Below are 25,840 nucleotides of genomic sequence, written 5' to 3' on the forward strand. Positions count from 1 at the left end.
AGCCTTAGGAAAAGTGCAGACTCAGTCTGAAAAAACAATCTGTAGCACAAGTGGTAAAGCTAGGCAAACAGTAGGTCCTGAGTTCAATCTGCAGTCAGAGAGAGAAAGAGAGAGAGAGAGAGAGAGAGAGAGAGAGAGAGAGAGAGAGAGAGAGAGAGAGAGAGAGAGATTGAAGTAGTTCACCCCCTTGATTTGGAAAGGAAATCAAAAGAAAAATACTAAGGAAAGTATAGGTCAAATGCTCTGCCCCAAGCATCTCAGTCCAAGATTTGGGCAGTCTGAAGAAAAGGTGAGGAACAGTAGGAAGATCTGGTGTGTTTTATTACCAGGAGTGGGCTGCTCAGTGCAAGGGTTTTTATACAAGTACTGACAAAGCCAGCAGTCAAGTTACATTTACTGCACACGTGAACCTAGACCAAGATACATAACTGATTGACCAGTTATGTAATTAGCTTAAGCCATTTTCTCCACTGTTGGGAATAAATGTATAGTTGAGAAACCTGTCTGATTAGAATTCATTTTGTTATAGGATAGGATTGAAGAAAGGTACAACAGATAGATTAAACTAGAATTAATGAGCCTTGAGTAGGAAACAGATATTTGAAATCTACTGAAGGGAAGTACTTCTCAACTTAAGCCAGAGTCTAGAAAGAGAGAGCTATCAGAACTTCTACAAGAGCTTCTCAAAGCATCACCATCTTACTCCACCCTCTCATGCCCCACTGCCAAGGTGCACTGTCTGATTCTGCTGAAGTTTGCCACTGTTACTCATGGAGTGATTGAACTGCTTTTGGAAAGAACAAATAACAACAACAACAACAAACCCCCACAAATCCACACCTTAGACAACTAGGAGCCATTGGGAGTTCATGAGTAGAAGAGTTTATTCTAAATAGTTATATAACAGAGAATGAATATCACGCAATGTTCCAAATCCCTCTTCTGTTCTCTTTGACACCAATAAAGAAAGATTTGAGAGATGGTGGTAATAGAGACATTGCTTGTCTTTTTAAATTATTATTATGACACATCATGGAGTCATAAACACAGATGAAAACTTTAAAATATTTCCTCACTATGTCACAAAGGAGATATAGAATTAAAATATTCATGCACATGATAAATCCTGGGATCACTTTTACCACTATTACATCAGTGATTTTTTATACTCTAAGGAATGATTGCTCTGAGTAAACTCTCATGAAGTAACCACTCTCTGGGGCAAAGGCAGCATGGACAATTTATAAATCCCATTAAAAAACAAACCAAGAAGTGTTTCTCTCCATCTGTTATAAGTGCTGCACCTGTAGTCAGGATTCAAGTCTGAAGCCTGCCAACATTTACCTGCTGATTAATCCTATAAAATTTGATAGAGTCATTCCACTACAACACCTGGAATAATTGTATCGTTGCTAGCAAAAGAGAGCAGAAGGTACTGTTAAATCTGCCAATCACAGTGTAGTTAATAGTTCCCCAGAAATTGCACTAAATACTAGAGTTCTGACCTTTTTGTTTATTCATGACCTATTTTCTTTGTATTCTTCCTTCTTTGATTTGATTGTTTGTTGCTACATTTAACAACAACAAAAAGAAGAAGCAAGCCACCCACACCCAAATTCTCCCTTCATCCATTAAAATTAAGCATTAATAATAAGAGAGAAGAGTGGAGCTGCTAAATCCCAAAGCACATCAGTAAAATGTGAGATGAGGCCTTTGTAGGTCTGCTGGTTCCCTGCATTGGGCTGGCCTCAAACCATGGTGCACCCCAGCAAGGAAACAGTTCTTTCTGGTAAATTATACTAAATTGATATTCTAGTGCTCTTTCTGATTTTTTATGTTTTATTAATAGCACCTCATTTCTCATATCAATTCTGAAGGCCAAGAGAAAAAGAAAGAACACAGGTGTTTCAGCTTCCCATTTTATCAATGGAAAACTAAGACATGAAAGACATAAACTAAATACTTTTCTTTCATTTATTCTGGTTGAATTTTTAAATAATCACCTTGTGCAGTCACAGAAGGAAAGTGAGACACTGATCTACAGAAGTAAGTGCTATCAAGGAGTGTGTATGGGCTCCAGGAAGTTAGTTAAGCTTGGCAATCCTCAACTTTTTCATTTATAAAGCACCAACGATGATTACATATGTTTGTACTCAATGAATTAGCATTATGTCTGCATAACTTACTCAGTTGTACATTTTTCTAAATTGGTAAGCTATGAGCTATGCAATAATATGTGATATATGAAGTGCTAATAACTTATTAATACCTTTGCAAACAGTATTTGCTTTTTAATAACATACAGTTTTATCTTTTAAAAAATCAGCAAATTGAATAATTGGACCATTTATATAGATGAGTGGCACCCAAAATTATTCTTTAGAAAAGATGATTATAAGTAAATTAAATTAGAATTAGTGGAGATAAAGAACACACTAGATTGAAATCTTCTGAACCCTTTAAAAATAACATTTGGGGAGAATTCCAAGATGGCGCCTAGAGGTAGGAAGCAGAAAGTGAGACTCCTATAGTGAAATCTTGGAGAGACGCTGGAGACACACTTTGCAGGCATAATCACTGAGAAAAGGCATAACTTTGACCCCTCCACATCTCCAGCTGGTGCAGAGAATCTCCACTTCACATTAAACGGAGAAACGAGGAGGGCCCCCGGGGCCGCCAGGGGCCGGCGCCCATATGGCTTGGGAAGACGCGGACCAGGTGAGCTTTGCGGTACCGCGGTAGCCCCCCAGACAAGCCTGGGCCAGAGCAGCATAGCCCCCTGGACAGACTGACCTCCACTTGGGGAAAAAAAAAAGAGAAACTGAGTAATAAGCAATAAGAACAGTTAAGACACGCTGGAAAGAGAGTGGGGCGCCCTGAGCGCTGAAGATTGGGGGAAGGGAACCCTTCCCGGGACTGTAAATAAACAAGCCGGGCAGGCCGGAAAGGCTCTGGTGGGAGCGGGGGCGATCACCCAGAAACCAGGAGTGGGAAAGCTTGTGAGAGTGGCGGAGGTAGGAAAACTCCACAGGAGAGGAGGGAAGACCCACTTCCCATGTGAACTGTAAACAAACATGGCAGCCAGCAGGAGCAGCAGCACCGCCCAGTAAGCAGGAGCAGGAAAGCTTCTGAAAGTGGCAGTGGGAGGAAAACTTCAGAGGAGAGGGGGAAGACCCACCTCCCTACATGAACTGTAAATAAACACGCAGGCCTAACAATGCGGGGGCAGTGTCACTTTTCCCAGTGCTTGGAAGGGGAAAGCCTGTAGCAGAGGCTCCCGCACAGGAGAACTCTGAGCAAACAAAGCCTGTGGGACCAGGTGAGTGCTGGCTCACCCCAGAGATCTGCATAAATAATGCCGCCAGCTACAGGCTGAGAGCAGCAGGCAGGCAAGCCACAGTTGCAGATACCACTCTCAGAACTGTCTCCAGATGCTTTTTTTTTCTTTTTCTCCCTACCTTTGATGAGAGAACAACCGAATTACACCTGCAAGCCGAAAAACTTACTGAAACTGTATTGCATTTGAACTGGGGACACTTGATGGGGCTTTTGTGTGTGTGTGTGTGTGTGTGTGTGTGTGTGTGTGTGTGTGTGTGTGTGTAGTTTTGTTCTACTTTATGCATCCCCTTTGATGAGACAACCACAGAACAACATCTGAGGCACCAACTCCAGGACTGGAGATTGAGACGGACACCCACATTATTAAGACTGAAACTGCATTGCATATAAACTTGGAAGTTTTTTTTTTTTTAATTTTCTATTTTCCATTTTATTTTAATTCATTTTTATATGTAGATATTACTTTCATTTACTTATTTTTTATTTTTTTATCTTTGATTTTCAATCCTCTGTCTGTCTCTCTAATGTCTGTTCAGCTTACTTTCGATTAGTACTCTAACACTCCCTGTTTACACCTTTGAAACTCTCTTGTCTGATACCTTGTTCTGCTTTCTCCCCCTTGTCTGTATATTTGTTTTCCCCTTTTCTTTAACTTCTTGCTTTCCATCTCAGCTCACCCTTCCATTCTCAATATTACCATTGTTATTATTACAAGCTAGAAAATACTTAATTACACACAGTACAGGGACAGTAATAACACCAAGGACAATGATGGGAAGACAGAAAAAACAGGGAAACCAGTTTCCCCACAGCAAAAAATTAGTACAGGAACCAGAGGGGAATGAAGAGAACAGAAACTCAGATCCAGACTCCAACAAAATGAAGATAAACTATGCCAAAGGACCCAATGAAGCCCACAAGAATAATTTAAAAGAAGACATGCTACAAGTACTCAATGAGAATTTTATAGAGATGATACTGGATAGGGTCAACCAAAATGTACAGGAGACACTCAAGAAATTCCAAGACAATAAAAATAGAGAATTTGAAAAAGCAAAAGAAGAAATAAAGGAAACCATAGAAGCACTGTATAAACACCAAAGTGAAAGAGAGAATACAATGAATAAATGGATAAATGAACTCAGGACAAAAATAGACAACAATAAAGAAGAAAACTGCCAGGATATGGAAAACCTCAGAAAAAAGAACGAAACAGAACTGCAAAACAAAACGGAAGGCCAATCCAGCAGAATACAAAAACAGAAAACAGAATCTCAGAACTTGAAGATGAAATGGTAATGAAAGGAAAAACTGAAGAACTATTAATTAAACAACTCAAGACCTGTGAAAAGAAAATGCAAGAACTCACTGACTCCATCAAAAGACCAAACTTGAGAATCATGGACATCGAAGAAGGAGAAGAGGTGCAAGCAAGGGAATGCGTAATATATTCAACAAAATAATAACGGAAAATTTCCCAAATCTAGAGAAAGATATTCCCATACAGATGCAAGAGGCCTCCAGGACACCAAACAAACCAGATCAAAATAGAACTACTCCACGACATATCATCATTAAAACAACAAGTTCAGAAACTAAGGAAAGAATATTGAAGGCTGTAAGAGAGAAAAAACAAGTAACATACAAAGGTAAACCCATCAAAATCACAGCAGACTTCTCAACAGAAACATTAAAAGCAAGAAGAGCATGGGGTGAGATCTTCCGGGCACTGAATGAAAATAACTTCAACCCCAGGATACTCTACCCAGTAAAGCTATCATTCAAAATAGATGGAGCAATAAAAGTCTTCCATGATAAGCAGAAACTAAAACAATATGTGACCACAAAGCCACCATTACAAAAGATTCTGCAAGGGATCCTGCACACAGAAAGTGACACCCAACTTAACCATGAAAAGGCAGGCAGCACCAAACCACAGGATAAGAAAAAGCAAGACAGTAGAGAGTAACATCAAGTTAGGTACACACAATCAAACCTTCAAATAACTAAGACAACTAAATGGCAGGAATCACCACATACCTATCAGTACTAACGCTTAATGTTTATGGACTCAATTCACCCATCAAAAGACACTGTTTGACAAAATGGATTAAAAAAGATGATCCAACAATTTGTTGCTTACAGGAGACTCATCTCACTGACAGAAATAAGCATATGCTTAGGATGAAAGGCTGGAAAAAGATTTACCAAGCCAATGGCCCCTGAAAACAGGCAGGAGTAGCAATACTTATCTCTGACAAAGTAGACTTCAAACCTACATTGATCAAACGAGATAAAGAAGGACATTCCATACTAATAAAAGGGGAAATAGACCAAAAGGAAATAATAATCATCAATCTGTACGCACCCAATGTCAATGCACCCAATTTCATCAAACATACCCTGAAAGACCTAAAAGCATATATAAACGCCAACACAGTGGTTGTGGGAGACTTTAACACTCCATTATCATCAATAGATAGGTCATCCAAACAAAAACTCAATAAAGAAATCCAAGATCTAAAATATGCAATAGATCAAGTGGACCTAGTAGATGTCTACAGAACATTTCATCCAACCTCTACAGAATATACATTCTTCTCAGCAGCCCATGGAACCTTCTCCAAAATAGATCATATCCTAGGGCACAAAGCAAGCCTCAGCAAATATAAGAAAATAGAAATAATACCGTGCATACTATCTGACCACAATGCAGTAAAAGTAGAACTCAACAACAAAAGTAAAGACAAAAAACATGCAAACAGCTGGAAACTAAATAACTCATTACTTAATGAAGAGTGGATCATCGATGCAATAAAAGAGGAAATTAAAAAGTTCCTGGAAGTCAATGAAAATGAAAACACAACCTACCGGAACCTATGGGACACAGCTAAGGCAGTCTTGAGAGGAAAGTTTATAGCCATGAGTGCATATATTAAAAAGACTGAAAGCTCCCAAATCAATGACCTAATGATACATCTCAAACTCCTAGAAAAACAAGAACAAGCAAATCCCAAAACAAATAGAAGGAGAGAAATAATAAAAATAAGAGCTGAAATCAATGAAATAGAAACCAAAAAAACCATACAAAGAATTAATGCAACAAAAAGTTGGTTCTTTGAAAAAATAAACAAGATCGATAGACCCCTGGCAAACCTGACTAAAATGAGGAGAGAAAAAACCCAAATTAGTAGAATTAGGAATGCAAAAGGGGAGATAACAACAAACACCATGGAAGTCCAGGAAATCATCAGAGACTACTTTGAGAACTTATATTCAAATAAATTTGAAAATCTAAAAGAAATGGACAGATTTTTAGATACATATGATCATCCAAAACTGAACCAAGAGGAAATTAATCACCTGAATAGACCTATACAACAAAATGAAATTGAAGCAGCAATCAAGAGTCTCCCGAAAAAGAATTCAGCAACACATCAAAAAGATTATTCACCACAACCAAGTAGGCTTCATCTCAGGGATGCAGAGGTGTTTCCACATACGAAAATCAATAAACGTAATAAACCACATTAACAGAAGCAAAGACAAAAACTGCTTGATCATCTCAATAGATGCAGAAAAAGCCTTTGATAAGATCCAACATCATTTCATGATAAAACTCTAAGAAAACTAGGAATAGAAGGAAAGTTCCTCAACATTATAAAAGCTATATATGACAAACCTACAGCCAGCTTATACTTAATGGAGAAAAATTAAAACCATTCCCTCTAAAATCAGGAACCAGACAAGGATGCCCACTATCTCCACTCCTATTCAACATAGTACTGGAATTCCTAGCCAGAGCAATTAGGCAAGAAGAAGGAATAAAAGGAATACAAATAGGTGAAGAAACTGTCAAAATATCCCTATTTGCAGATGACATGATCCTGTACCTTAAAGACCCAAAAAACTCTACTCAGAAGCTTCTAGACATCATCAATAGCTATAGCATGGTAGCAGGATATAAAATCAACATAGCAAAATCATTAGCATTTCTATACACTAACAATGAGCAAACTGAAAAAGAATGTATGAAAACAATTCCATTTACAATAGCCTCAAAAAAAATCAAATACCTAGGTGTAAACCTAACAAAAGATGTGAAAGACCTCTACAAGGAAAACTATACATTTCTGAAGAAAGAGATTGAGGAATACTATAGAAAGTGGAGAGATCTCCCATGCTCATGGATTGGTAGAATCAACATAGTAAAAATGTCGATACTCCCAAAAGTAATCTACATGTTTAATGCAACTCCCATCAAAATTCCAATGACATTCATTAAAGAGATTGAAAAATCTACTGTGAAATTTATATGGAAACACAAGAGGCCACAAATAGCCAAGGCAATACTCAGTCAAAAGAACAATGCAGGAGTTATCACAATACCTGACTTCAAATTATATTACAGAGCAATAACAATAAAAACAGCATGGTACTGGCACAAAAACAGACATGAAGACCAGTGGAACAGAATAGAGGATCCAGATATGAAGCCACACAACTATAAGCAACTTATCTTTGACAAAGGAGCTAAAAATATACGATGGAGAAATAGCAGCCTCTTCAACAAAAACTGCTGGGAAAACTGGTTAGCAGTCTGCAAAAAACTGAAACTAGATCCATGTATATCACCCTATAACAAGATTAACTCAAAATGGATCAAGGATCTTAATATCAGATCCCAACTCTTACGTTGATACAAGAAAGAGTAGGAACTACTCTGGAGTTAGTAGGTATAGGTAAGATCTTTCTCAATGAAACCCCAGCAGCTCAGCAACTAAGAAATAGCATAGATAAATGGGACCTCATAAAACTAAAAAGCTTCTGTTCATCAAAAGAAATGGTCTCTAAACTGAAGAGAACACCCACAGAGTGGGAGAAAATATTTGCCAACTATACATCAGACAAAGGACTGATAACCAGAATATACAGGGAACTTAAAAAACTAAATTCTCCCAAAACTAATGAACCAATAAAGAAATGGGCACGTGAACTAAACAGAACTTTCTCAAAAGAAGAAATTCAAATGGCCAGAAAACACATGAAAAAATGCTCACCATCTCTAGCAATAAAGGAAATGCAAATTAAAACCACGCTAAGATTCCACCTCACCCTTGTTAGAATAGCCATCATCAGCAACACCACCAACAACAGGTGTTGGTGAGGATGTGGGGAAAAAGGAACCCTCTTACACTGTTGGTGGGAATGTAGACTAGTACAACCACTCTGGAATAAAATTTGGAGGCTACTTAAGAAGCTAGACATGGATCTACCATTTGATCCAGCAATACCACTCTTGGGGATATACCCAAAAGACTGTGACACAGGTTACTCCAGAGGCACCTGCACACCCATGTTTATTGCGGCACTATTCACAATAGCCAAGTTATGGAAACAGCCAAGATGCTCCATCCCCGACGATTGGATCAAGAAAATGTGGTATCTATACACAATGGAATTTTATGCAACCATGAAGGAGAACAAAATGTTATCATTCGCTGGTAAATGGATGGAATTGGAGAACATCATTCTGAGTGAGGTTAGCCTGGCTGACAAAACCAAAAATCGTATGTTCTCCCTCATATGTGGACATTAGATCAAGGGCAAACACAACAATGGGATTGGACTATGAGCACATGATAAAAGCGAGAGCACACAAGGGAGGGGTGAGGATAGGTAAGACACCTAAAAAACTAGCTAGCATTTGTTGCCCTTAAAGCAGAGAAACTAAAGCAGATACCTTAAAAGCAATTGAGGCCAATAGGAAAAGGGGAACAGGTACTAGAGAAAAGGTTAGATCAAAAAGAATTAACCTAGAAGGTAACACCCACGCACAGGAAATCAATGTGAGTCAATGCCCTGTATAGCTATCCTTATCTCAACCAGCAAAATCCCTTGTTCCTTCCTATTATTGCTTATACTCTCTCTACAACAAAATTAGAGATAAGGGCAAAATAGTTTCTGCTGGGTATTGAGGGGGGGGAGCGGGAGGGGGTGGAGTGGGTGGTAAGGGAGGGGGTGGGGGCAGGGGGGAGAAATGAACCAAGCCTTGTATGCACATATGAATAATAAAAGAAAAATGAAAAAATATATAACATTTGTCTGCCTTTTGTGATTATAAAAATAATATATATTCATCATATAAATTTTATAAAATATAGACAAGCATAAAAGGAATTGAAATTATGCACATAGTTTGAAGGTAATTTTTTTTCTTAAAATGATTGTCTAATATGTCAATAAACAATTTAAAAGGCATAAAATTTCAAGGGCACACAGAAGGGATAGTAGATGATAGCAGACAGATGTTAATAAAATCTTGGAAGAAGAAAGGCAGAATAATGGGGGTTAAATAACTGGGAAGAGTGAGAAAGTTGAAATGTATTTACAAGGGTGTACAAGGGAGAATTAAAAAAAGCTAACAGTTGTGAGCTTCAAAATTCAGGATCACAGGCATATAAAGTATTCAATAGCTTGGGGCAGGGAATGACTAGAAATGGAAGGATTTATTCTTTGCCTGGCAATACATTTAATGGAATTTCTGAATATGTTAGGGAGGATTGCTTTAAAGATCATGCAATGAATACTTAAGTCCTCATATTCCCTTGCTCCAGCAGAAGACATCTTTTATGAAAGGGTGAACCAAACCATGGATCTAGGGTACAGCTGATCAAGCAGGTGCACGGGGGAGGATGCTTAGTCCCACTTTTCAGAGTACACATGAAAGGACTTCCCTAGAGCAATATTCTTGGCATCTTGTCCTATATCTGTTTTGCATTTTCCTGTGGAGGAAAGAATTACCTTTTGCTGATTTATAACCATTCACCTGTGTTTCATAACCAGGAAAATCTAATCCATTGGGTTTTTTTCCCTCCCTGTCAGTGTGGGACAGTGATCATGGGTGAGTGAGTTGGTTCTGTAAGTCTAAATGTTCCCTCATGTGTGCTATCAAGGTCCAGACCCAGACGAGTACATGGAACTTGATTAAGCCTATTTGGCCTGCACACTTCAGTCACATTCTTCTAATTAAATCATTGAGAAAGATGAGAATTGCACTTCCATTTCTTAGATGGTTTAAACTTTAAACAGGCAACAGAAGTGTTATTAGTTGATCCCTTAAATATCAAACAGCTTGCATCTTGTACAAAAATGGTTCATAAACCCTTTCTCCACTTGATTGCTAAAATATTGACCACTGGCTTTATGCATTCCAAACAGAAGATGGGTTAATAACTCTCTGGAGAACTGACCAAAGAATAAAACACATTGCATAGATGCTGGTATTTGGAAATCTCTGGAAGAAATACCTAGAATCCTGTCTGTTCACCTATACTAATGCCCACTGCTCAATAAGACTCTCCAGGCAAAAAAGAGTTTCAAATTATCATTTTAGTGCCTCAATCTTATATATAAATGTGCAGTTAAGGAACTGGACCACTGAGAAAAAGTTCTAATATAATAGACAAAGACAAGAAAATGAATTTCTGAGAAAACAGAATCAACACGTGTATCTAGAGAAAACACCGCACTCCATATTTAATATCCTCAAAGGGAAAATAAATTATTTCATGATATATGTATAGAATGCTATAAAAGATAATATTTAATAATGAGACAAAGGTCTGAGAAATCAAAAATATGGTAGTATACTGTATTCGTTTCTTATTGTCACAAATGAAGTGGTTTAAAATAACACGAGATGATAACACTTTGTTAGTTTAAAGGTGGGTGAGTTAGAAGTCTGAAATGGGTCTCACTAGACTAAAATCAAGGTATCAGTAAGATTGAATTTGTTTTCTTTTTTTATATAAAATTTTTATTAGGATATATTCACTATATAGGAGGGATTCACAATGACAATTCTGATTAGGCTTATATTGTATATTGGTTAGATCACCCCCATCCTCTCTCCCAGCCCCTTCCCGCCTCACTTAAAGAAATTGCAAGAGGCTTCTTTCTTCTATTTCATATAGGTATATAAAGTCCATCAACCATTTACCCTCACCTTCATCTCCTTCATCCATCCTCCCCCTCACACAAGTTCCCCCCATATAAACACTGTATCTATTTTACAGTCCTGTCTTTCATTATTAATATTTAAGTCAATGTTCAAAGGGGTTTCTCTATGCAATCCCCACTGTGGGGATACTTTACTTTTGTCTGTTCAGCCCCTTCCATTGCTCTCCTTTACCCTTTTACCTCTCACCCTCCATTTTTCAACAGCTTTCAATACACATCCTTATATCCTCTACCTTCCATAGGTGTTATGTTTTATGATATTAATGATGCTCTGTCCTGAATTTGTTTTCTTGCCTGTTCCAGCTTCCATATTTTGACTGCATTCCTTGGCTTGAGGTCTCCTACCTTCTTCAGATCCACCAATAGTGCCCTGTGCCTTCATCACATTTACCACTCTATCTCTTCTGCCAACCTCTTCCATGTTTTTTTTTCCATTTATTCATGTGTGTATACAATGTTTGGGTTATTTTTCCCCCGTACCCCTGCCCCCTCTCTCTCCCCCGATCCCCTCGCTTCCAGGCAGAAACTGTTTTGCCCTTATCTCTAATTTTGTTGAAGAGAGAGTATAAACAATAATAAGGACAAAGGGTTTTTGCTAGTTGAAATAAGGATAGCTATACAGGGAGATTCCTCAAATTGTTTTCATGTACATATGTGTTACATTCTAAGTTGATGCTGACCTTTTCTCTAGTTCCTGATCCCTTCCATGTTTAAAGTCCCCTTGAAACTACATTGGGCCAATCTGGAAAACACAGGAAAATTTCTTTATTTCAAAGTCAGCTAATTGGCCACTTTAATTTTACCCGAAGATATAATTCCTCATCATGGAATATAACACATTCACAGGTCCGTCTAATTAAAGAACTGAGATAAAGTTGTAGAAATTATCCAGTCAATAAAACAAAAAGACAAATAGATGGAAAGTGGGAGAAAAAAGCAATCATTTGAGGACCACTTCCAATCAATAGAAATTCCAGGAAGAAAATTACAAATAAAAGGGATAGGATAAAATTGCTTTAAAACCAACAAAATAGTATAAGAAATTTTCTGGAGATAAAAAGACTTGGATTTCTTATGAACAGAATTTCTGGAGGAAATTAGAGAAAAAAATCATACAAAGAAATTATAGAAAGAACTTCTTTACTGAATAATGCAAGGAAATTACTCATCTGAAATGTAAGATGTTAATTAATCAAAATGTTCATCAGATTCCAACAGAGAATTTGAAAAAAGTGTCATATCCTACAATAACATCAAAACACTAGGTTTTTAAAAAAAATGCAGAAAGTTTCTAGAAAGAGAGAAAGAACATATATAAATTGGCCTTTAGTAATAACACTGACATGCTTTACAAAGAAAATGAAATCTCAAATGAAAGTAAATAATACTTTCTCAAATTCTTAGAGAAACCTATCTTGAATTCTGCTCCTGGATAAATTATTAATGAAATAGAGGAGTTAAACATTTTTTGACCTTTCATACACTTTCTTTCAGGAAACAAACTAAGGATATTGAAATGTGGCAAAGGGTTAAGAACATAAAGCCAGGCACTGGTGGCTCATGCCTGTCATCCTAGCTACTCAGGAGGCAGAGATCAGGAGGATCAAGGTTTGAAGCCAGCCTGGGCAAATAGTTCTGAAGACCCTATCTTGAAAAAACCCATCACAAAAAAGGGCTGGTGAAGTGGGTTAGGGTGTAGGCACTGAGTTCAAACTCCAGTACTGGAAAAAAAATTAAGAACATAAGAAACAGAATTCAGTAAGAGAGTGTGGTAAAGATGCTGGCAAGTTCTCTATGAACTGGTTACAACCAAGCTGAAAGGAGTGGAAAGACAGGAGCTTTAGTAGAAATATCTCCAAGAAAACTTAAATAAAGAAAGGAAGAAAGATTACCTAATGTATTTGTTTTAATGAAAAGAATGCTTTATTTTAATCAAAAAATTGTCCTAAATTTGGATAATTACTTTGAAAAATATACAAATGAAACAGTAGGCAATTAATAACTCAAGTGAAAACAAGTGAGCTATGAAAGAAAGCAGACATAAAAATAGTATGAAAATATTAAATACTAAAAATAGTGAAAACATTAAGTACTAATTTAGCTAAAACATTGTTCTGTACTTACTTGGGACAGATGAGGCTATGACTACTTGATCAATGGGATATGTTAGAAGAGACACTATGCTGGTTCCAGAGCTACTCTTTAGAGGATCAACAGCTTTTGCCTTGGTCTCTTGGAACCCTAAAGTGCCATGTAAAAAGTCTAACTACCCTGATGCCACCATATTATAACAACTCAGACCCAACAGTGGCATGTAAGTTGAGAAGGTGGTGCTTCTCTTAAGAGAAAGGCTAGGAGTTCTCCCAATCCTGAATCTCTTCTTTTCCACAGGTTCCTCTTGTATGGGCCCTTATCATAGTTTTGCTTCCTTAGCCCTCTCACATCATTCTAAAAACACAGACCCCATTTCTCTATTTACCGGTCATCCTGGCTTCTCTAAATCTCTAACTTGCAACAGAATCTAGGTATGTATGCATACATGTTTTTTAGTGGTGTTTGAGCCTAATGCTTGCTAGGCAGGCACTTTAGCACTTGAGCTATGCCCCTAGCCCTTTTTTGCTTTAGTTATTTTTCAGACAGGTTCTTGCAATTCTTGTCCAGACGGCCTCAGACCATGATCCTTTAACTCACACTAGTGGCATGGGCCACCACACCCAGCACTTGAATGTGTATTCTTTTAAACTATTGTTTCTGGAAAAATCTTTAAGCTATTAGATATTAGATATTTGATTCTCAAATAACTATTTCTCAAATGAAATTCTTCAAAATTTCTATTAGAAATATAATTTTGTCTGTGCTGTCAATTTTCTAAAAATTAGAAACTTCACAATCTGAGCTTTTACTTTTCTTTCTTTTTTTTGGCAGAAAGGCAGTGCTTTTATTTCTTCTCTGAGTTTTTTTTAAAAGCATGGAAACAACGTTAAATTTATTAAAAGATGTTGCAGGCGCTGTTTTTTGAGCGTGAGCTGGCAGCATGATGCTGACTCGCCTCTGGACACCTCAGAGTGTGCTTACTACAAAGGACACCCTACAACCTCAAACACCCATCAAGCCAGAGAATCAGCATAAGTGAGTTGTTGCTATTGAGTCCACAATCCACAGGTTTTATCCACGTTTCTCCATTTGTCCTAATAACATTCCTCATGGCAGAAGGATCCAGGCCAGAATAACGAACTGCAGTTAATTTTCTTAAGAAGCTTCAAAACCCTTGAATAAGTGTAGAGACAGAAAATAAAAGGACATGTCTGGCAAAGAGAAGTCTCCATGTTTTGAATCATAAGCTCACTCTAGAAGACTTGTCTCCATGGTTTAGCCACTTTTGGGTAATAAGCCCACCCTGAATCCACTGAAAAACTTAGGAAAACGATTAAGTGTTGGTAGGTGACATGACCGTAGTCTAGATGGGAATTCAAGATGGAGTCCCCAGAGCTTTTACTTTTCATTTCATCCATAATGGAAATGGAAACCTCTGATTCACTCCAGCCTATGGAGGAGGAGGTGTTGGGCTAATGGTATCCACAAAATATATCCCACCATATTATCATGCTGCAGAACTGGAAGCTGAACACTGACCTGGCCTCTTCAGAGTCTCCATGTATCTACAATGTTCTGTAATTGTCAAGAATTTAGCCTGGTTTGATTAAATCTACTGCAAGAAAAAAGGAAGAGAAACCCTGATTATAGTCTTCTATCAGTGTGTGTGTGTGTGTTGAAGGCATGATCTCTAGCCTGCGGGGCTATTGGGGAGGTGGTAGAACCTTTAGAAAGTGGGACCTGGTTGGAGGGTTAGGTTAAGAAGGGCGACTCCAGTCCCATCTTCTCTGTCTCTTTACTTTCTCCTATGCCCTGTACTCCTGTTATGATGCCATCACAGGCCCAAAGTAATAGAGTCAAATGACTGTGACTGAAATTTCTGAAACTGTGAGCCAAAATAAATTGGTTCTTCTCCTTATACATTGATTTATCTCAGATATTTGTTACAGTGATAGAAAGCTGGCTAACACAGTCTATCCCTTTGTTCTTTAGATGTATGGAAAAATTTTTCTGTAAGTATGAATGCTTTGGGATCCGTCAGATTTAAAGTACTTGAATAAAGAAGGAGAAATAAATTGCTACAACACTGAAGAGTGATGTTTCAGTTCACTTGTTCGAGTTCTAAATGACTCCAAATTTGTTATCACTGTTGGAAGCTTCATGCTTGCTATTTCTTCAGAAATATATATACTGTGTAGAAACTATGTTGACTTACTGATTCATACCCTAAAGGCCCCAAAAGTTAATTAACAGCTTCTGAAAGTGTGTGTCTTATTTATTAAAGCCTCATCAGACTATTCAGTAAAGCACTTGGCAGGACAACTAAGGCCCACATTTACCCAAAGATTCTGAGACAAGAGCGATTCGCCACTCCCTCCTTCTCACAGGACTACCTAGTTTTCTCTAGGTGTTGTCATTTCTTCTATAGACTCCATTCAAATGGAGCAAAAATGAAACAAACAGTAATTTGTTGGAGGGTTAGGTTAAGAGGGGTATGCTCTTTACCTAACCATAGATAAGGAGTGAAGTAGAGAAAAGGATGAAGGACTCAGCATATGTGGGTTTCCCTCATGGTGATCCTGGCAGCAATAATGATGTCTCCAGATTTGGAAAATTGTAGGATTAAGAATGTGGTTGGAAGATTTAGGGTGTGTTAGGTGACACAATGGATATTAAGTATTCTGATATTCTAAACAACTAAGCTTTCATTTTTGGAGAATCTGATTACTGGAGTAAAAGTTGAGAATTAAGGGTATATGGATAATGGAAATTCCTTATTTTGGGAAGCTAAGGTTTCCTGTTGATTCCATTTCCTCTTTGTGGCAAAAATATGCACTAACCACCACTTTTCCATAATCTGCACAATTGAAAAAAGTCTTTTCCACTGGTATCTTAGAGAAATAAGACAAGAACCCTTTCAAAAAAGTGATAAGACAGTAAGTACCTTCAGAGGATGATATTGTTCAGGTGTCTTTGTTTCATAACATCTAGCACAGTGCATTGCATTTTGCAGGTGATCAACAATGTCAGTGCAGGTTAACCAAGTTATAGTTAGCCATCAGCAAAAGAAAACACTGTATTTAATAGAAGTATAGAGTCAAGTATGAAAATTGTTTGAGAATTGGTTAATCTTGGGAGCATTAATAATAACTCATTTAATCTGTAAAAACAACTTCTCTGAGTATACTGATTTTCAATTGTTTAGAATAAATGGGGATTTCTTGGGGGGAGCCCTTTTTTACTGGGACCATTTTATATAATAATTGACTATGGATTTGTTTGCTCTCCTTCAAATGCTACCTCATTTATCCACTCAATATATATTTATTTAGAATTTAATACCTAAGCATGGGGGAAACATATGAAAAAGAATTCTTTGTTATTCCTCTAGAAAGGAATATGTAATAGTCATAAATTTTATAAAGGAGAAGGCATTTATGTTGTGAGAAAATGAGGATGACTTTGACATTGCTCCAGAAGGGGTGGATGGTCATTTTACTGTATTAATAGGAGTAGGAGATGTCATGAGAATAAATTGTTTTTCCTTATTTGATGAGCAAGTGAAACATTCAGAGGGAAATGTCCTATAAATTAGTGTTTTCCAGATACTTTTCATCACAGGCCACAATAGGAAAATTTTATGTTGTGCTGCAGTGCATGGAGTCACAAATATTAAATTGAAACTCACAAAACTCATCTTTCCCTCATGCAATGCACTGTATCATCTTCTGTTTTAACCTGTTCTGCTCTAGTTTATATCAGTGTGACCTACTGAATGTCATGATCCAATCACTGTTGTACACAGTTGTAAGTATGGATCTGGAGCTTAGTGTAGAGATAGCATTGAACACAGACTTATAAATGGTCAGTTATAGGAGGAGACAAAAGCACAGAATATCCAGTTATGAGTACCTAGATTCCAAAAGTTGGTGACAATGTATCTTTGGCTTTCCCTGTGGTTCTTTCATACACCACATAAGTCAGTTTTAGGATTTTAGCCGTCCTTCTTCTCTCTGGGTTCTCACTTCCTTTTCTTTTTCTCTTCTCTTTATTTGTTTTACAACCCTAACTTGCTTCCCAGTTTCCTAGCTCCATCCTAACAGGGTCCCAGGTCATCCAGGAAGGATTTCCTTAAAGTGTATCCTTCTGTCCTCATGGAAATAGGGATTTAAAGGTTTCTTTTTTCAGTACTTATGATTGAATTTAGGGCTTTGTGCTTGTTGGAAAATGTGCTACCTCTTGAGTCGTGCCTTGGTCCTTTTGCTTTTAGCTTTTTGTTTTTCATATAAGATTTCATGCTAACTTGACTGGGCTGAACTTGAAGTGCAATCCTCCTATCTCTGTCTTCTGAATAGCTGTAATTACAGGCAAGTTCCAACATGCCTGGCTTAAAGATTTTTAATAGTGGAGAAGCTACAAAACAGACACTCCTTTTCTTGTTAACATTGATCACATTTCATTAATATGTTATTATTTTATTGTTTTAGGGAAAGTTTGCTCCCCTCTTTGATGCTTCCTTTGTATGGAGTGGCTTGTATAACTAGCCTGTTTCTGTCCCTTCACTCATCCTTCACCAGTGAAGGATGTGTCTGGTAGTTGAAGTGGCATGCTAGCTCGGTCCCTCTCTCTTGCTCTTCTTTTAGGGCATCTATTCTCTTCTCACTTTGCATGTTGTAAAAGAGGGGCCTGGAATTTGGGAGGTAAGTTCAGTTCAGTGAAATAACAGGACCTGGTACATTGACTGTAAATACTGAGATTGATAAAGACTAGCATAAATAGTGCCCTGAGATTAAGATTAAAGTTTCCTTTGATTGAGAGTTTTTATGATTTGTGATGCTTTGACATGATGGATTTTAATTTGGCTGATAGGCTATGAAAGTCCTGGTAACCAAGTACAACTGATACTGTGAAACAAGTATAAGAAAAAGGCAGTTTGTTAATGTGTTTTCAGACATTTGGGGCAAAATAATCTTCAGCTATTTTATTACATTTCTCTGCAAAACCTGGGGGCTAGGACTTTCAACTGAAAGTTCATTCCTCATTGTAGAGTATACTAATGTTAAGACATCCAGCTTTGACTTTTGTTCCAGGCCACATAGGTAATGTAGAGAGACTGTCCCAAATCCTGTTCTTGTTAGGCATGCATTTGGAGAAAAGGTATGATTTTAAATTTGTATGGCTTGTCCATAGTGTCAGTTCCTATCTCTCATTGCAAGGTCTCAAGTTAGCTTGAGTTGGTAAAGAGATAAGGCTGACCATGGTTTCAGAATTCAAAGACCAACGTTGTGAATTAGATTATAGAAGTGTGGCAGAACTTACTACTACTAGTAAAAAAAAAAAAAAAAAAAACACAAGAAGAGATAGAGTCCTTTTAGGAAAAATTAAAAAGCCACTTTTCATGAATGAAGCAATTAAAAACTCATTGAAATTATTGTGGGACTAAAGGAAATTTAAAAATCCTTTCATGAAACACTGTCTCTAAGGATTATAAAGGAGAAACTGTAGTGGTTTTCAAAGTGTACTTCAGTCTTATGGTAAGAACAGGAAGAGTGGAAGTGTAATACAGTAGGAGGAGAAAGGCATTTCTGCAAGAGAAAGATTAAAGTCTTTGGTAGGACAGAGGTGAAGAGCATGAAATATTGACAGTATTATTGAGTGTACTCTAGACAAGTATGTACAACTGCCTATGAGGACAACATTATCAAAGGCGACATATTGTAGTAGTTGCTGATTGTTAACTAAATCAGAAATGGTGACAGGACCCAGAGATGTCCAGCAGAGAAAAGCAGTAAGATCTTTAAAGACTGGACCAGATGCTACTAAAGGGAGCAAAGCTGTAAGAAGCTATAAGAATTTTCTTCATTACCATGAACAGAGTGAGAGGAACTGGGGTGATACTCCCAAAAGAATGCACCAGCTACATAAAATTGTACAAAAATCTGGACGTAACTGAGAACAGAAACCAGAAAATGTACACTATTGTTGGATAGATAAAGGGCAGATTCCTCATCAGTAGATAATTTTGACAAAACCAGAATGTACTGGCTTCATTTTTCTCATTATGGAATAACCTTTAATACAAAATTTCATAGAATATGGTAGAATAAAAATATGTCTAGACCACAAAGCAAAGGAAAAAATAAAAAGAAGGAAACTTGGCATTAAATTCCAGCAAATAATTCTCACCGGCATGCATTTAAGTAGGAAAGGATAGAAGTAAATATTTGAAAATATTGGAAACTCAACTGAGTTTCCAGAAGGGAATTATAGTGTCAGACACAGGAGATATATCCCACTAATGCAAATGATGAAGAAAGAAAAGCTGATCAAAACTAGAACCATCCCAAAGTTAACAAAAGTGTCACAAGGAGCCATGCAAACCTAATGCATTGGTCACTGGCTTGCCCTACATATTAGGAAAGCAACCTCTTGTGATCTTGACAGTGACTGCAGTTCAAGGATCAGCTGAGATGTTTCTTTACTTGAAACCGGCTTTAAGATAAAGAATAGAACTTCTCTGTGAATTTAATGACCTAGTAGGAGGTTTCTCAATTTTTGGCACTATTGATATTTTGGACTCAATAATTTTCTGTGTGTATGTGGTTTCTGTTCTGTGAATTGTAGGCTGTTTAACAACATCCTGGTGTCTTAGCACTAGATATCATTAGCATCCCTGCCACCCAATTGTGAAAATCAAAAAATGTCTCAAGACAGTGTCAAATATCCCCCAGGGATAAAAATCATTCCTAGTTAACAACCACTAACCAAAGCAATTCCACCACAAGAGATAGTGGAAGAAGCCAGCATGACATGAAATGAAAGTATCTACACAAAAGACACGATGAATGCTACAAGGTAGAACTTTGCCTTCAATTCTTTATGGATGCACTAGAAATACAGAACACAAAAGAGAAAGGGGATTTAAGAAACTGAATTTTCAGACTCCGAAATAAAAGCATCTCCGATTAGAATCAACATTCAAGACTACCACTGTTACAAATTTCTAAACTTGCAAGAAGATAGAATTGTCTGATGTGTCTTTCTGTGAGAAATGACAACATGCAGAGGTGTCGCCCAACATGCTTCCCCATCCCACAGATATGGAAAGTACATAATGACAAAAGTGACCTTTTTTGTTGGAGGGTTCTCACACAGTGTTGCATTTAAAAAACACAGACTATAAAGCCTGTTGAAGATGAGTGGCATCCTAAATAAATGGAAACCAAGATTTTCTTATCTACATGGCTTCCTTCAGATACCAAGTGTTTGCTGTGGCACTTAAAAACACTTAAGTCTTTTGACTACAAACATAACAATAGTGTAGGAAATAAGGATAATTTTATATTTCTAATTTCATTGATGATGGGGCCAGGGCTGTAGTAGTCTTTTCTAAAGGTAAAATACAATCTTTGTTTTTATTATTATTGTTGTGCTGGGTGGGGGTACATTGTAACATTTGTAAAGGTTCTTACAATGTATCAACTATGATGATACTTGAACTCCCCCCTTCCACTTCTCATCCCCATTCCCTCTCCCCTGTTTTTCCTTTTCTCTTTTATGTTTTTTCTTCTACAAAATTGGAGAACAAGAAGTTGGCACCGGTGTGCATGGGGAGGTGGTGGTGAAAGGGGTAGGAGGATGAATATGGCGCAAACAGTGTATACACATGTATATGGTAGTCTTACGTGTCTTGGTCACCCTTTGGAATCTTAAAAGGTGAAGCTTATTAAATATTTTGAATAAAGATCAATTGGGATCTGCAGCTGTAAGGAACTGTTTCTCACCCATTAGAAGACAGAGATGGCTACATTTGCTGAGAGAACCTCAACTTGATCAAGGATTCTAAGTGCGAAGCTATAGTTTAGACCAAACAGAAGAAGCAGCTTATCCTTTTCTCAACTAGCAAAAACCCTTGGTCCTTCCTATTATTGCTTATACTCTCTCTTCAACAAAATTAGAGATAAGGGCAAAATAGTTTCTGCCAGGTAGCCAGGGGGTAGGGGGGAGAGGGGGAGAGTAAGAGAGGGGGTGAGGGAGGAGGGGAGAAATGACCCAAACATTGTATGCAAATATGAATAAAATAAATAAATAAATAAATAAATAAATAAAACAAAGTAATTAAAAACAAAACAAAAAAAGAAGAAGCAGCTTGGCCTTAGTTTAACTGAAGGTATTTCTAACCTAATTCCCAATGGTAATATAATTTCCATTTGTGCTTCCATTTTGTTGAACTTAATTTGGAATATTTTAAAAGTAGGGCACAAAAGAGTTTTCAATTTCTTAGTACAGGGAAGTTAATCATGGGAGACGGTTTCTATGCAAATTTGATGATTCTAATTGCTGCCATTTTATTATTGGACTATCTTTGATGTTGCAGAACCTCTGAGAGTTATGCAAACTACTATAGCTGGAAATAAATTAAAATTAGACACGGAACAGCAAATAAAGGTCAGGCTTTGGGTAACAGAGTGGTGTTACAGTTTGGTTATGAAATATCCCACATAGGCTTATGTTTTAGAGGCTTAGATGATGGGAAATGATTGGATCCTGAGGGCTCTGACCTACTCAATGCATTAATCACTTGGTAGATTCTTATTATGACAGCATTATTGTAAGGGGGTGAAAAGTAGAAGGAGGGGCTTGGCTTGGGAAGTTAGGTCACTGAGGGTTGAGTCTTTGGGAGCTGTATCTTGTGCTGGCCCTTTCTTGTTAGTGCTATCTCTTCACTTCCTGGCTGCTTTAAGTTGAATAGCTTTCCTCCATCATGCCATGTACTTTTCTGTCATGGCCTAAAAATGAAGTCAGTTGACCATGGACTAGAATCTCTGAAACTGTGAGCCCAAATAATTTCTTCTTTTAAATTGTTTCTCTCAGGTATCTGTCAGAGTAAGGAAAAAGTTTGACTAACACAAGTGGTCTTAGAAGTGTTAGTCTATCGTTATGTCTCTGGCCCATTTCAGACCATTCTAGAGGGAAAAACTGTGCTCTGCTGACCTAAGAAATCCCCAAGTGAGGCAATGGTTGCTGTTGAAGAGTAGTCTCTGGAAAATTAGTTGGTCTGGCCTTATAAGTGTACTGTGGGTTTCCTCCCCTGAGGGATAGAGTTTAAAAAATTATTTTTGAGACAGGGTCTTGCTATGTAGCCCAGGCTGGCCTCAAACTTGTGATTTTACTGCTTTAGCTTCCCAAGTGTTGATATTATAGGTATCTGCCAGCCAATAGCTCTATTTTCAGTTTATTGCTGCCTCAGTTATTCCAATGGATTTAGGAAATGAAAAGCTAAAACAAAATTGGGTGAAGGAACAGTTGTTCTCCTTTCTTTGTATTTCCTTCAGTGTAGAGGGACAAACATTAATGCAACACTCTTGGCTTATCTAACTGCTCTTCTTCCTCGTGATGGACTGAATTCTGATTGGTGATTGGACAGAAAAATGACCAGTCTCATCTCTACCCCTTCTTCTCCTCCTTTCTTCTGAGCAAGCTACCCATGGGAAGCTCAATTTAGAGCCCGAATGTTTGTGCTTTCAGTTTGACAGAGATAGACTCCCACGTAGAAGGCCTGAGGATATGCAGCACTGCCTGTCTTGCTTTAAGGTTTGATTATAAGGTTGATAGTTATCTCTGTCCTGTTCTTTAATGTCTCTTAAGTGGTTTGGAATTCAGAGACCAGGAAAGGCTACAATTTATGAGTGTCTTCAAACTACACTGGAGATATTAAACTTATCCTGATGAGAGATGATGAAATTTCCTTTTCCTTTTAAGTTGCCTGAGAGGTTAGCCCTTTTTCTCAAAGCAACTTTTACTAAGGAGAAGAGTGAACCTCAAAGACATACATGGGTTAAAACATATTTCTGATTTAATAAAAAAGAAATTAATATTTATCCAACTTTTAACTTGGCTGCTACATGTCCCCTTTTCTCACTTTTTTTTAAATTAAAAAGAAATGGTTCCACAGAAAATAACTCAAATTTCTAATACTTTAGAGTTAGATTTGTACTGTTTCTTGATATTATAGGGTTTAAATCCCTATAAAACTTACTTCTCTGACTTGGGAGGTAAGCGCAGTTTGGAGACTTGTATTGCTCTTTACTGAGGAGGATAGTTTTCTAGTATCCTGCCAGAACAGATATGATCTCCACCAAAGTTCCTTCTTTCATCCTAGGCTGATTTTTTTCCTCATGAAAAAAATATAAGAGTCCATGCTAGGCCTCTGAGCTGTGTATTCTGGAAGAGGGAGCTACTTCGGTTTCCTATCTCTCCTTCCTCACTTGAGCCTAAAACCAGGCCAAAGCACACCCAGAGGATAGCAAGCAAACACCTAATTATATCCTCCATCATGAGTCTACTTTTTAGGAGATGAGGGAAGTGCTTCAGCCTGATCTGTTCCAAGAACTGTTCTGATTTCCTAGAGGACTAGAAAAGTACCTCCCTGTAGAGTTATTTCAGAGAAATTTTCTGTCTCACTAACCAGTGCTTACTGCATCATACCATATCGTCCAGTAAAATGTGAAAGCCCTTTATATACTTCCACTGCTAAATGACACATACAGAGGTGTCCATTATATAGTTCCCATCAATAGACTGAAGTCAAGTTCAAACCAATGCTGTAAGATGTTCCTTAGCAGTTGAGTAAATAAATTCGATGAATATCATAGCTATACAAAATAGTTTTGGAAGATAACCCCACATGTACCAACTTTCCCTTTACCCAGATGGTGACTTTGGGCAGTCACTACAACTCGACTTGTTTCCCAATATGTTTTTTAAAAGGTGATCTCTACTTGAATATATGATGTTAAGGTAACACTATAGATGTAAAAGTGATTGAAAAGTTGAGATGATTTTAGGACTATTTGACATCTGCAGTGTAAGTAACCATAGCCATGGAAGGGTAAGGCCTTGATAACATGTGTTTGGTGAGTATGCCTTTTCTAAGTCCTCCATTGTATTGAGTGTAGCACAAGGCACCAGCAAACACTTTAAAATACCTCTTGGTATGATATCACATTGCAAACTGGGAAAGGATTATTGTTATAATTAGCTGTCCACAAGATCCAGTACAACTTTCTGAACATGAATGAGTGATCTTTGGATAAACTTTTCAGAAAAATGTTGATAGTGAGTTAAAGCTGTTGAGACCACATGTTTATTTTGCTCAGTCTTAGATTCTACCTGGCTAGACCGTGCTTTGACTGCCTTTTCATGTAAGGGAGTAGACCCACAAAGATCTTCCCTTAGATCAGTGTTTCTCAAGTTAGTTAAGATGCAGACTCTGATCCAGTAACTGAGGGTTAGGGCTGAAGATACTGCATTTCTACCAAGTTCCCAGGTTATGTTCAAATTGTTGCTTTGTAGGTCTCACTGAGCAGCAAAGTAAGACTATTAGAGGAGATAGTCAGGAAAAGGAAGTTAGCTATCTTTCTAAGAATGAACTTAAGGGAGAAAGGAAAAGAGAAAATAAAGCTTGCACTCAAAACATACATTGGCATTGATGAATATTCCAGTACAGAAAAACAGAGTTGCATTTCATAGCCTAGAACCTATGGCTTGCAGAATGTTGTGACTATGTAGAAAACTTCATGACATTCATGGAGAATGATCACACTTGAAGAATTCTTTGCAAATCTTAGCAGCTGGAAAGACTTGAACAAATATGGTGCACATTCTTTTGCCCATTAATGTCAATTAGTTGGCAAAAAGGAAGAGTTGCCTGTCATGTCATTGTCATTGTTACAATCAGTGTCTTCATCATAAAAAAGATTTTTAGAGCACGTCCTTAGTGATTGATTCCATTCTGCTTCCTGTCCAAAATCTGTCAAATAATTCATGCTATATAGGCCTCCTTGTGATACCAACCATATCTAGGTCAATAATCATATTTGCCCCTTTGTATTTATGTAGCTAGTACAAGAATCAAATAAAATATTTACTAAGGTATTTATCTCTGCTGATGGTAGGTAGGAGAAGCCAATAGAATCAGAACACTCATTAACTTTCAACATTTTCTTTATTCTTTTATTCTTTTTTTTATGTTTCAGGATCACAGACAATGAAGAATCTGATGTGGTAATGATTAAGAATAAGATGAAATACAGTGCCCTGTACTGAAGGACTCTCTTTTTGTAATGAAAATGTCCACAAAAGGATTTCATTCAATTGGATTAATTAAGGTTGGGTGAATTTTAAAAACATGAATTATGGCAAAATTTTAAAAAAATGTATTACTTTCAAATATCTAAGACAACTAAAATGAAGCTCAAAGAGGACATTTTAATGAATAAATAAGAATCAACTATTGATATTGTAAATAGGTGCTTCTAGGGTGTTGGAAAGTTGTTCTTCAAAGACAAGTCATTTTGTTCTAGTCTGTTTCACCATTAACATG

Source organism: Castor canadensis, chromosome 3 (assembly GCF_047511655.1).
Source record: "Castor canadensis chromosome 3, mCasCan1.hap1v2, whole genome shotgun sequence".
Classification (NCBI taxonomy): domain Eukaryota; kingdom Metazoa; phylum Chordata; class Mammalia; order Rodentia; family Castoridae; genus Castor; species Castor canadensis.